The sequence below is a fragment of the Saimiri boliviensis genome, chromosome 4 (assembly GCF_048565385.1).
Source record: "Saimiri boliviensis isolate mSaiBol1 chromosome 4, mSaiBol1.pri, whole genome shotgun sequence".
NCBI lineage: Eukaryota > Metazoa > Chordata > Mammalia > Primates > Cebidae > Saimiri > Saimiri boliviensis.
The window spans coordinates 92947610-92960123 of NC_133452.1; the positions used below are offsets into that span (position 1 = coordinate 92947610).

Here is a 12514-nt window from a genome sequence, read left to right on the forward strand (position 1 = left end):
ACAGGTGGTATCTCATGCCTCTCTGAAGTCATGGGAAACACAGTGAGCTGCTTATCCCTCTCTGCCCCTAACAGCTCCCAAAGTCTTTTCCACTCTACACCCTCTGCCACTATAGTGTGTTGAGTGTTTGTGAGTTTGTCTGCCGTCTTTCAAAATCCCAGGTAGGGGTGTGGACAAGTTTTCTCTTTTCTTGGTCTCCCAAATTTATAATCTGCGTTCTCCCTACACTCTCTGCCAACCTAGGATCTAACCCCAGAGTTCAGGACCTGTGTTAGCAAATAATTCACCAATATCACCTTCACCATAGCAAATAATTTTCCTGCTTCTCCATGCCTTCTCTCCCCACAGCCAGGAGAACCCTAACCTATTTTGTGAATGCAAAAACCCATCTTGAATCTGGAAAAAATTCTTCGAGTAATGTTTTAGATCTTTTTGTCTTGCTCACCAACTAAGGTTTTCAGAACTAAAAAGCTAGGAATTGGATGTTTGAGCCTGGTAATGATGGTAGCTGGAAGTGATGTCCACTTCATATCTATAAGCTCAAGTGGGGTTCAGGAGAAGTTCATGAAGTTAAATGGGATTTCTGTATGTGAAACACATTCACATCTCACATTTGTCTGAATATCAGTTTATCTATGCTTCCCTCCCTCCATTCCTCCCTCCCTCCCTCCATCCATCCTTTGAATACTCTGGAAAAAAATGTTGATGCTGTTTGACTTCAGCATGTCAGGGCAAAGTATTAAAAAACCAAGACATGTTAAAATTTCCAGAACTTATGGTAGCAGTAGTAGACAAAGTAATGGCCCCCAAAGATAGACATGTCCTGAAACCTGAGATTATGTTAGGTTACATGGCAAAGGGGAATGAAGGTTGCAGATGAAATTGAATTTGCTAATTAGCTGACTTTGATGTGAGGAAGATTGTCCTGGATTATCCAGGTGGCCCCAATATAATTGCAAGTGCTCTTATAAGTGCAAGAGGGAGGCAAGAGAGATATAAAGACGCTTTGCTGCTGGCTTTGAGATTGTAGAAAGGGTCAGTGAGCCTAGGAATGCGGATATCGAACCTGGAAACCATCATTCTCAGCAAACTGACACAAGAACAGAAAATAAAACACTGCGTGTTCTCACTCATAGGTGAGTGTTAAACAATAAGAACACATGGACACAGGGAGGGGAGCATCACACACTGGGGTCTGTGGGAGAAAACTAGGGGAGGGACAGATGTGGGTGGGGAGTTGGGGAGGGATAACACAGGGAGAAATGCCAGATATAGGTGATGGGGAGGAAGGCAGCAAACTACATTGCCATGTATGTACCTATGCAACAATCTTGCATATTCTTCACATGTACCCCAAAACCTAAAATACAATAAAATATATATTTTTTAAAAAGCTGGAAAAGAAAGGAAAAGGATTCTTCCCTGGAGCATCCAGAAGGAATGCAGCCCCACTGACACCTCGCTTTTAGTCCAGTGAAGACTGGACTAAATAATACACAATAATACATTGCACCTTACAAGAATCACAATAATACATTGTGATATTTTTAAGCCAATAAGTTTGTGATGATTTGTCACAGCAATGATAGATAACTAATACAGTAGCTGTAACTGTATAGTCATAAATAACGTATTAGGCAAATTAACTTAAAAGTTGGCTAACAGGGTAGGCACAATTGATTTTAACAAACCCTTAGGTGCCACCTGGTGGTTGAAATCTTAGCCTGAGTGACAGCTGAAATAGCATCTACCCAAGCAGTAGGAGTGAAATGCTTCAAGCATGACACTAAACTTATTGTTTGTGGTTAAATGATTAAAAGAAAAAAAAGTGGAATGATTTATTTGGGTCACCAAATAATACAATGGAGAAAGAAGCTCAGTGTGTAAACATTCAGGAATAAAGCATTTTATGGCAAGGACACATGACAGAAAACAAGAAGCCAGAGAGACCTGCTTAGGAATCATCATTTGCCAGTGAAGGTGGCTTGGGAGAAGTTTTGCTCCACCCAAGCCTTACCTCACAAAGTCTCTAAGATCCCATTCTCTCCATATTAGTTACAGACAATTACATTTTCTCAACCTCATATAAAGTATGACATAAATATAGCATTGTTTCATCAAGAAAGCACCCCTAATCCTCTCCTATACTGAATCTGGAGCTGTTGGTGCAAACATGACCCATTCAAAAGGGCAAGATACCTCACACCCATTAGAATCGTTGCTGTGGAAGGAAAGTAAAATCTCGGGACTCCAAACGCACCATGCAGAAGGGAAGAATTAAGTTTGGGAACTTGAGTGGTACAAACCTGCCTCTTGTTTTGTTTCTAAATAGATAGCTGCACAGATAGGAGGCCACATACGTCCCCAGAGGGCCTCCCTCACAATTTGCTTACAAGGAAATTCTTTGTGGGCTCCAAGATTTTTACTCTAAAGCAGAAATTCTGCTGAATCTCACCCCGACAATGTAAATCAACAGCTTATATTCATAGGTATGGGACAAGGACAGGATCGGAAGTCATCCTTCTGCTTGCCTGAGACAAATACATATTGAACTGCTTCTTCTACTCTATGTTTACTTTGTCTGATGTAGAAATGCAGATTCACTGAGCACAAGGCCACACAAATTTGTAGTTGACTATTTCTCTAACCCTTCTGTTCACATGTAAAATGTGAATTCAGTGAACAGTGATTGAAGCCTTGAAAGAATGCAACCAATTACCACTTTTACCTACTGCCTTTTTTTTTTTTCTTTTCTCTTTCCCCTACTGCCTGCTCTTTCCCCATTAAATAATGAAGTCCCCAAGCCTTCTTTGGCAAAAATATGGGCCACAGATTTGACTGTGGCTAGCGTCTCTTTTTCCCTTGTGCATCCTCAACCTTGGCAAAATAAATCTCGAAATTGATCGAGACTTGCTTCAGTCATTATTCTTTGATTTTATACGACTACAAAACAAAACATCCCATAACAAGTGTTGGCGAGAGTACGGAGAAGTTGGAACCCTTGTGCACTGTTGGTGGGATTGTAAAATGGTGTAATTGCTGTGGAAAACAGTAAGGGAGTTCCTCAGGAAATTAAACATAGGACACAAAACTACCATATGATCCCGCCATCCAACTTCTCGGTATATATCTGAAAAAATTGAAAGTGCGGTCTCGTAACAACTCTGTTTACAATAGGCAAGAGGTAGAAGCAGCAGACATATATGGAATGTTTTATATATACATATATATATATCCGTATATAAATATGGAATATTATTCAACCTTAAAAGGAAGGAAAACCTGTCACATACTACAACATAGATGAAACTTGAGAAAATTATCCTAAGTACATTGAGCCAATCACAAAACACAAATACTGCGCAATATCACTTATGCAAGGTCTAGAAAGTAGTCAGATTCATAGAATGGTGGTTACCAGAGAAGGTGGGGATTAAAAGGGAATTGTTTAATGGATATATAGTTCCAGCACTAAAAGATGAAAAATGTGTGGAGATTTCTTTCACAACAGTGTAAATATGCTTAACATTACTGAACTCTACACTTAAATGCGGTTAAGATAATACATTTCAAAGACTATACTTTCAGGGATCATTTCTATAGTTTGTGACTAGAGAAGTTTCTCTGAATGTGTAGAGCACCTTCAAAAAAAGATAATACATTTCATAATTTTTTTTTTTTTTTTTGAGACGGAGTTTCACTCTTGTTACCCAGGCTAGAGTGCAATGGCACGATCTTGGCTCACCGCAATCTCTGCCTCCTGGGTTCAAGCAATTCTCCTGCCTCAGCCTCTCCTGAGTAGCTGGGATTACAGGCACGCACCACCATGCCCAGCTAATTTTTTGTATTTTTAGTAGAGACGGGGTTTCACCATGTTGACCAGGATGGTCTCGATCTATTGACCTCGTGATCCACCCGCCTCGGCCTCCCAAAGTGCTGGGATTACAGGCTTGAGCCACTGTGCCCGGCCATAATATTTGTTTTTTTTTTTTTTTTACCACAATAAAGTAAAATGCAGGGTAGTGCAGCATGCACAGGACAGTGTAAAGGATGGTGAGTCCCCTTTTCTAATGGCCATATAGGCCTCTGGCTGAGGTGCCACAAACATTCCTGTCCACTGAACAGGCAAGGTGAAGGCTGTAGCATTTAGGGCCAACATCTATCTGTGAGCCTTCTTCGGCTGGTCCCAAGAGCTGCCTCTCTTTGGCAATTTTTATATGACACAACTGTTAAAGCACAGCTGTAGCCTTTCGTGTTCTAACCTGATTTTCTGCCCTTCATTGAAAATGTCCAATTCTCCCATCAGCCATGAGTCACTTCCTCCTGGTACAAAGATGTGTTCGCATTATCCCCAGATCTTTCCATCGTAATTTTTCCGATCGTGTATAACTTTCTAAAGTCTTGAAACATAGAAACTGAACTTAACCATGTAACCTATGTTTAAGGAAACCTGATAGTACTCGAGCCGACTTAACTCTTTTAGGCCTTTCACCAGCCTGCAATATTCCTTATACTGACACTCTAGAAACATATTAAGCAGAGGTAAAGTGTGTGCATGAAATAAGACACCACAGGTTTGAATTCTAGTTCTACCATTTGCCTGCTGTGTGGCGCTGGATTCACCAAATTAATTTAAGAATTGCCTGGTTGGTCCTTTGGATTCAACTTTTATCCCCTACAGTTTAATTCTCAATACAATCTCCTGAGTGATGTCATAAAATTGATCCACATTTTGCCTTATGTTTGTGTTTTTGAAGTTGTGTTTAAAGAGATTCTTCTGTACCCCCCAGCCTGCAAAGACATTTACCTAGGTTGAGGTATTTATTCCATCTGCAAATGTGGCTTTCAACGGGAGGGATGTTTCACAGGGTCTGGAGACATTTTGATTGCAGAACTTGGGTCATGGATCGGGTACTGTGCAGGGTAAAGAAAGAACAAGAATGAGAGGCCGAGCGTGGTGGCTCAAGCCTGTAATCCCAGCACTTTGGGAGGCCGAGGTGGGTGGATCACTAGGTCAAGAGATCGAGACCATCCTCGTCAACATCCTGAAACCCCGTCTCTACTAAAAATACAAAAAATTAGCTGGGCACGGTGGCACGTGCCTGTAATCCCAGCTACTCAGGAGGCCGAGGCAGGAGAATTGCCTGAACCCAGGAGGCGGAGGTTGCGGTGAGCCGAGATCACGCTATTGCACTCCAGCCTGGGTAACAAGAGCAAAACTCCGTCTCAAAAAAAAAAAAAAAAAAAAAAAAGAAAGAACAAGAATGTGCATTGTTAAGTAAAAAAAAAAACAACAACAACAACAAAAAAACCAAGGAGCATAGTTGTTGTATATAGTATAGAATATTTTGCATAAGAAAGAACAAAACTAGAGTAAACACATATGTATTTGTTTATTAAAAATATATCTACAGGAAGAATAAAGCAGAAAGGGGTAAATGTGGTTACCATTAGGAGCAGGGCAAGGTGGGGGTGAGGCATAGGTTGTACTGAACACACGTGTGTTAGTTTCCTATAGCACTATAAAAAAATTGCAAAAATTGCCACAAATTTAGTGGCTTAAAGCAACACAGGTTTATAAAATTACAGTTTTGGAGGTCAAAAGTTTAAAATGGGTCTCCCTGGGCTAAAATCCAATCAGGAGGGCTGTGTCAGTGGGGCTGCGTTCCTCTCTGGAGCTTCCAGGGCAGAATACACCTGCTTGCCTTGTCTGGCTTCCAAAGGCAGCCCACATGCCTTGGCACTGCTCTACCACCTTCAAAGCCGGTAAGGATGCATTGAGTCCTTCTCATGCTGAGTCATTTTGACCTCCCTTTCTGTAGTCAATCTTCCTCTATCTCACTCTTCTGAGTACCTTTTCTATTTTTCTTTCTTTTTTTTTTTTCTTGAAACAGAGACTTGCTCTGTCACCCTGACTGGAGTGCAGTGGTGCCTTTTCGGCTTGCTGCAACTTTCACTTCCCGGGTTCAAGCAATTCTCCTGCCTCAGCCTCCCTAGTAGCTGGGACTACAGGCGTGTGCCACCACACCCAGCTAATTTTTGTATTTTTAGTAGAGATAGGGTTTCATCATATTGGCCAGGCTGGTCTTGAACCTCTGACTTTGTGATCTGCACTCCTCAGCCTCCCAAAGTGCTGGGATTATAGACGTGAGCCGCCGTGCCCAGCCTCTACCTTTAAGGATTCTTATAATGACACTGGGCCCACCCAGATAATAAAAGATGACTTCTATAAACTCTTTTTTCCAGGTAAGGTCATACATTCACAGATTCCGGGGAGTAAGACATGGACATCTTGGAGACAGGGGCAAGGTTTGGTCACTTTTCTTCCTTCTACAGCATGCAAATGGTAATACAATGTTTTTACTTTTTAGCCACATAAAATGAACACATCAAGAAGAAAATAAACATGAAAATTATATATTTCATGAACATTTTACATAATTCTAAGGACTTAGGCCTCAATACAACATATGAGGCAGTGCTGTTACATGCAGGAAACTAAAGGCCTTTGCTATTTCATAACTTGTTCAAATAGTAAGGCCAGCTGGTAGCAGAATTATGATTCAGACTCAGTTTGTTATAACTCCGGAATATTTCCCAAGGTCACTCAGCACTAGCATTTAAACAACTAACTGGTGTTTTTTTCACTACTCCGTGGCTGACAACAGTCAGCTATAATGGCCACCCAAGTCAAGTCTTTCCTTCACTTTGATCTGTTGCGTGTATTAATAATAGTAAAATCTCCTGTATTGACAAACTGTTATGAAATGTCCTTCTCAAATTCTTTTAGAAGCTCATTGCAGCTGGGAAAAATTAATGAGTTACACTGTAAAACTTCCCATAGCTATGATCCAGTACCCAGGGGTCAGGGCTAGCTTTACAGAGGAACAGCTCTGGTAACAGGTAGAAAGCGAGAGTCATTGAACATAGATGGTGGTGGTGGGCAGCAGTGAGAGTGGGAGTCTGTGGAAGTTATCTTCTGTTTGCTTCTATTTTCTCAGAAAAATAGAAAGAAAGACCATTGGCTGAGAATAAGAATGGGGGAGGAAGTGTGGGATTTGAGAGGGGAAGAGAATGTGTGGAATAGTCCTTTTGGAAAGTGGGGTGTCTTATGACTGCTGGTCAGTGTAAAGAGGCTGCTTGATTTAGTGGTCACAAGTTGAAATAGATTATAGGCAGAAAAAGTGCTGATTTGGATTTAACCAAGTTTGTGATTTGCCAAGGAAGTGGGAGCAAATGAGAGAGGGATAAGGACGTAAGGGTGCATGGAATGGTTGACCACGGAGTTTCAGCTGTGTAAAGAGGGGAGTGAAACTATCAAGGAGCTGAGGAACAGTGAACAGTAAAGGGATTTAAAAAATAAATGAATTGTGGGTGTTAGTGGGCGGAAAGACAGTTGGCATAAGGCATTAGAGGGAATGAGCTGCTGTTAGGAGGCAGCTGGCAGAGAGTGGGATGTGTACACTTGATGTTGTGAAGGGTGTGCAGCTCTGTAAGGATGGTAATGATGAGGTCTTCGAGTCTGACCACGGAGGTGGTCCAGGTGTTAGAAGTCTCAGTTACATGTATATTTAAATGACTAAGGATTAGCACCAAAAGAGAATGAAGTGACAGTGAACCAAGAGTTCCCATGGAAAATAAGAAGGCAGGACTTGGGGACAGCAGATGACAGTTAAAGTAAAATTTGGAATTGAAGAAAAAAAAAACCAGCCCAAAATCAGCAATGGAAGTTTCAGGCAGGTGAGGAGGGCACTTACTCCCTTCCAGAACCAGGAGAACATCAGCCACTACTAGAGTGAGCTGCAGGGAATGAAATGTTGGAGTTAGCCAAGTTTGTGGTTTGCCAGGGAAGTGGGAGCAAATCAGAGAGGGATAAGTGCAGAAGGGTGCAGGCAAAGGATTGACTGTGGAGTTTCAGCTGCGTAAGGAGGGGAGTGAAACCACCAAGAAGGGAAGGAGCAGTGGACAGGAGCCGGATTTAAGAGTCAGTGAATCATCGGCGTCAGTGGGGTGGAAAGACTCCTGAGGACCTAATTTCTGTTTGAACAACAAGAAAGTGGAAAATATTCAGAGAAAAGATGACAATAAAGGGGATTTGTCCTCTATAATTTGCTAGGAATCCAACTAGCACAGCGGAAGGCTCTCAGAGTTAGGGGAAAGGTGGAAGAGATGGACAGAATGAAGATGAGCAGACCCTTACAATGTGGAGGTGAGGAGTGGCTTTGCAGTTTGGGGCTTTTGAGGGGGTTTTCATAAACAGGAATAAAGTGAATAAGGTGGATCCAAAGGAGAGAGTGCGGTGAGGCTCTGACTAGAGGGAGCCAGAGAGGGTGAGTTTCTAGAGCCCCGTCTTTACACTTATGCTGGGGGTAGGTAGGGTAGAAGGTCAACAGGAGGTATGTTCTTAGACCAAATATACTAGTTCTCTCTTCCTCTGCTGGGCAGTGGGGCTCACCCCAGGGATGTCTGTTTCCACTGACCCCATTATTGATGTCTTGGGAGATGCCTGGAGAAGCAGTTTGGTTGCACCTGTCTTTAATGAGAATGATGAGGATTGAAGGCATCATCTCGTTTCCACAACAGAAACGTATGAAATTCAAACAGCAAAACTCCAGGAAACAGTTGAGTTCCCTTCGAAAGGGCAAACCGAACTGATGGCATCTACAGAAAAAGACAAATATTTGCATTACTGTCATAGGAAGCATTCAGAGGCACTGAGGACAATAGTATCATGAGTTCTTTCAATAAATTGATGTTCATTACATATCTACCATGTGCCTAACACTGTTCAGAGTGACACAGGGCATGCAAAAAGGCAGTGAAACACAGTCTGTGTCCTTCAAACAAACTCAGTTGAAAAACAGTGGAAAGTATTAGATATAAAGCAAGCGCTGTCCCAAGGAACACAGGCTATGGTGGAGGCTGTTGAAGCTGTTGAAATCTATCTTCTATTGATCTAGAATTTGATTTTCATAAAGCATCAGCAAATCAAAAGCCCAAAACTAAACCAAAAACATGGAGATTGATTTGTTTCTTGTATTGTTTTCTTGCAGGCATTTTGGATTTTTAAATTTATTACTTTTTAAATGCAGATTACATGCTGCAACCAGAAGTGCCAGCATCCCAAAATGGAAGTTTTCTTTGCATTCTTAAGAGGACCTCATTGACTATTGAGTATCTATGTTTTATATTTCATTTTATTGATTACTGGAAATAGCTGAGAAGTGATAGATCAAGGGTTTAAGTTCGCTGATTCTAAAGCCCATATGACCATGTGATTTTACCTCTTGTGTGATCTTTTTATTTCCATCTAGGACTTGCTCTGTCCCGTCATCTCTCTTGGTACCAGCTATACTTCCGAATCACTATCACTGACAGAGACTCATGTGGATGGCTCATCCAGAAATGACTGTCCTATTTTAAGAACAAATTAAAAGTTGCCTCAGTTGGTGGTGTCTAACTCTTCAACTTAGAAGAGAGAAAATATTAATAGGAATCAACTCTGCTTATTTAACAGGTCAAGCTGGTCTCTGGTGTCCATGGGGACACTTCAGGAGAAGCCGATTAACACTGAGATGTGTGGAAACAGGATCAATAATTTTCAGTAACTGAGGAAGATTACCAGAAGCCAAGGTGGCCTTTAACAGAGACTGTGCCGCTCCGAGCCCAGGACGGTTGAGCACTTGGCAGGCAATGGAGAAATTCTAATTGTGGCTGACGATGAGTCATTTTACACTATTGTCACACCTCCTTTCTCCATGTTCCATTTTAGGAACAGTATAACTTTCCCAGCCAGAAATTGTCTAATTTAAACCCTGACTCTTACCTGTGTGGTTCAAAATGACTCAGAAAGTGCAAATAAAATAACCCTGAGGAGTCAGTGGTTGTTTCATTTTTCTCATAGCTTCTCTTCTCAGAATTAAGGCCTGTATCTTCCAGGTGTATAGAAGAGACATGGGCTAGAGGACTGAATCTGGGTGTCAGGGAAAGAAGAAGTGTCCCAGGACTATAAGTTAGAGCATATTTCCTGACATAAGGATATAGGGTAGGTTATTTTAAGATCTATGGCCGAAGTCTTAGCTATATGAAAAATAGAGATTTTTTAAAAGGAGAGGAGAACTGCTGTTTTTTAAATACAGTTAAAACACGGATAAACAAAGGAAAAGGGTACATACATGTGTGTTTGCCTAAATATAGATAAACATGCACACATACACATATACATATACATTTTGTTCTGTATGTTCAGCTTCTCTCCCCCATTCATTCTTATGCCTTTTAAGAAATAATCACAGCATAGATTCTAAAAAGAAGACTTAATTCACAGAAACATGACCCATTGGCCTATGAAATGGGGAACAATTAGCACTGAGTATTTAGACAACTCATGAGGCATCATTTAATGCAGCATCCAACAAATATTGATTTACAATCATGTTTGAATTTCCTAGAATGTGAAAATAATGTATATTTCTTATTTTTATATAGTACTTTCCAGTTTTAAAGGTTTTTAAATACATATTATCTCATTTGACCTCCCCAAACACTTTATGTGGTAGCCAGAATACAAATTTTTATTTCCAGTTTCTAGGTAAGGTATTGGAAATACACACATATTAAGTGCTGCACCCAGTAGCAAATGATCCTACAAATCATGTACGTTGACTCCTGATTTAATGATGGATACAATATACAACACATGAGGCCAGGTGCCGTGGCTCACGCCTGTAATCACAGCACTTTGGGAGACTGAGGTGGGCAGATCACCTGTGGTCAGGAGTTTGAGACCAGCCTGGCCAACATGATGAAACCCCATACCTACTAAAAAATACAAAAAATTAGCTAGGTGTGGTGGCGGGTGCCTGTAATCTCAGCTACTTGGGAGGCTGAGGCAGGAGAATCGCTCGAACCCAAGAAGGTGGAGGTTGCATTGAGCCGGGATCATGCCACTGCACTCCAGCCTGGGTGACAAGAGAGAATCTCCATCTTAAAAAAAAAAAAAGAAAATATATAACAATTATTCAAAAATTTCCACCATAGTGTTAAGATTTCTGAAATGGTGAGAATGTAAAGGAAATAAATGGCTTCAATTTTCCAGAAAAGTGACATATGCGGAACATAATTTTGCTTGATTAATTAGGTATTACCATACTTTAAAAATATGTTGAAAGTTTTAAATGCGCAGATTATTTTTCTTTCTTTTTTTTTTTTTTTTTTTTTTTTTTTTTTAGATTGGTGGTTTGCCGTTTTGTAAGGGGTCTCTTTCTTATTAATAATCCATTTTCATGTTGAATTGTGGCGTGGGTTACCAACATAGTGTAACACTTCTTTTTAATAATTGAATCGTATATGCTCTTTATAGAAAATTTGGAAAATACACAGATATTGGTTTGAAAAATAAAAATTACTCACCATCTAGAGGAGAACCTCTTTATATATTTTGTTACATTTTCTATTAATTGTCATTTTATTCTCATCCAGGCATTAAAAATGCAATTGAGGATGTACTGCATGTGTAAGTTGAAAATGTTTCATACATAATTTACATGCTGTATAATTTATGCAGTCACACCCTTATCAGTGGATATTTATGTTATTTTCATTTTTTGTTACCATAAATAGTACCAGGATGAGCATTGTGCAAGTTTATTATTGTTTATTTATAATTGAGTCCTAGAAGTGGTATGACTGGGTCAAATGATGAACACATTTCCTTTTTTTTTTTTTTTATTGCATTTTAGGTTTTGGGGTACATGTGATGAACATGCAAGATTGTTGCATAGGTACACACTTGGCAGTGTGGTTTGCTGCCTTCCGTCCCCTCACCTGTATCTGTCATTTCTCCCTATGCTATCTCTTCCCACCTCCCCACCCCCCCACCCCTCCCCCATTTCCCCCCAACGGACCCCAGTGTGTAGTGCTCCCGTTCCTGTGTCCATGTGGATGAACACATTTTCAGTGTATTGACGTATTTTGCCAATTTTTTCCAAGGAACTTGCCACTAGCTGGTCAGAATGCCGCATCATCCACTGTGGAATTGTGTGAGTGGAATTAGTGTGGACAGATGTATTGCTGCTGTAAAAATGACCACAAACTTAGCAGCTTCAATAAACACAAATGTATTATCTTACACTTTGGATGTCAGAAGTCCTAAAATCAAGGTGTTGGCAGGGTTGCATTCCTTTTGGATGCTTTAGGGGAGAATTATTTCCTTGTTCTTTCCATTCTTTCCAGTATCTGGAAACTACTTGCATTCCTTGGCTGTGGTCCCTTCCTTCATCTACAAAGTCAGCAGTATAGCATCTTCAAATCTCTCTCTTGCTCTTTGATCTGTCCCTCCATCAGCACATTTTCTTCTCTCTCTGACCTGCCTGTCTCTATCTTTTAAAGAGCCTTGTGATTATGTTAGTTTTACCTGGATGATTTAGGATACTCTTCCCATCTCAATATCCCTAATCTAACGACATCTACAAAGTCTATTTTGCTGTATAAGGTAATATATTCACAGGATCTG

General features: G+C 40.6%; 1 pseudogene; it reads left to right on the plus strand.

The window, feature by feature from the left end:
• The first annotated feature begins 3572 nt into the window (after nt 1–3572).
• Nucleotides 3573–3674, plus strand: LOC120363332 (small nucleolar RNA U3; annotated as a pseudogene).
• The last annotated feature ends 8840 nt before the right edge of the window (nt 3675–12514 follow it).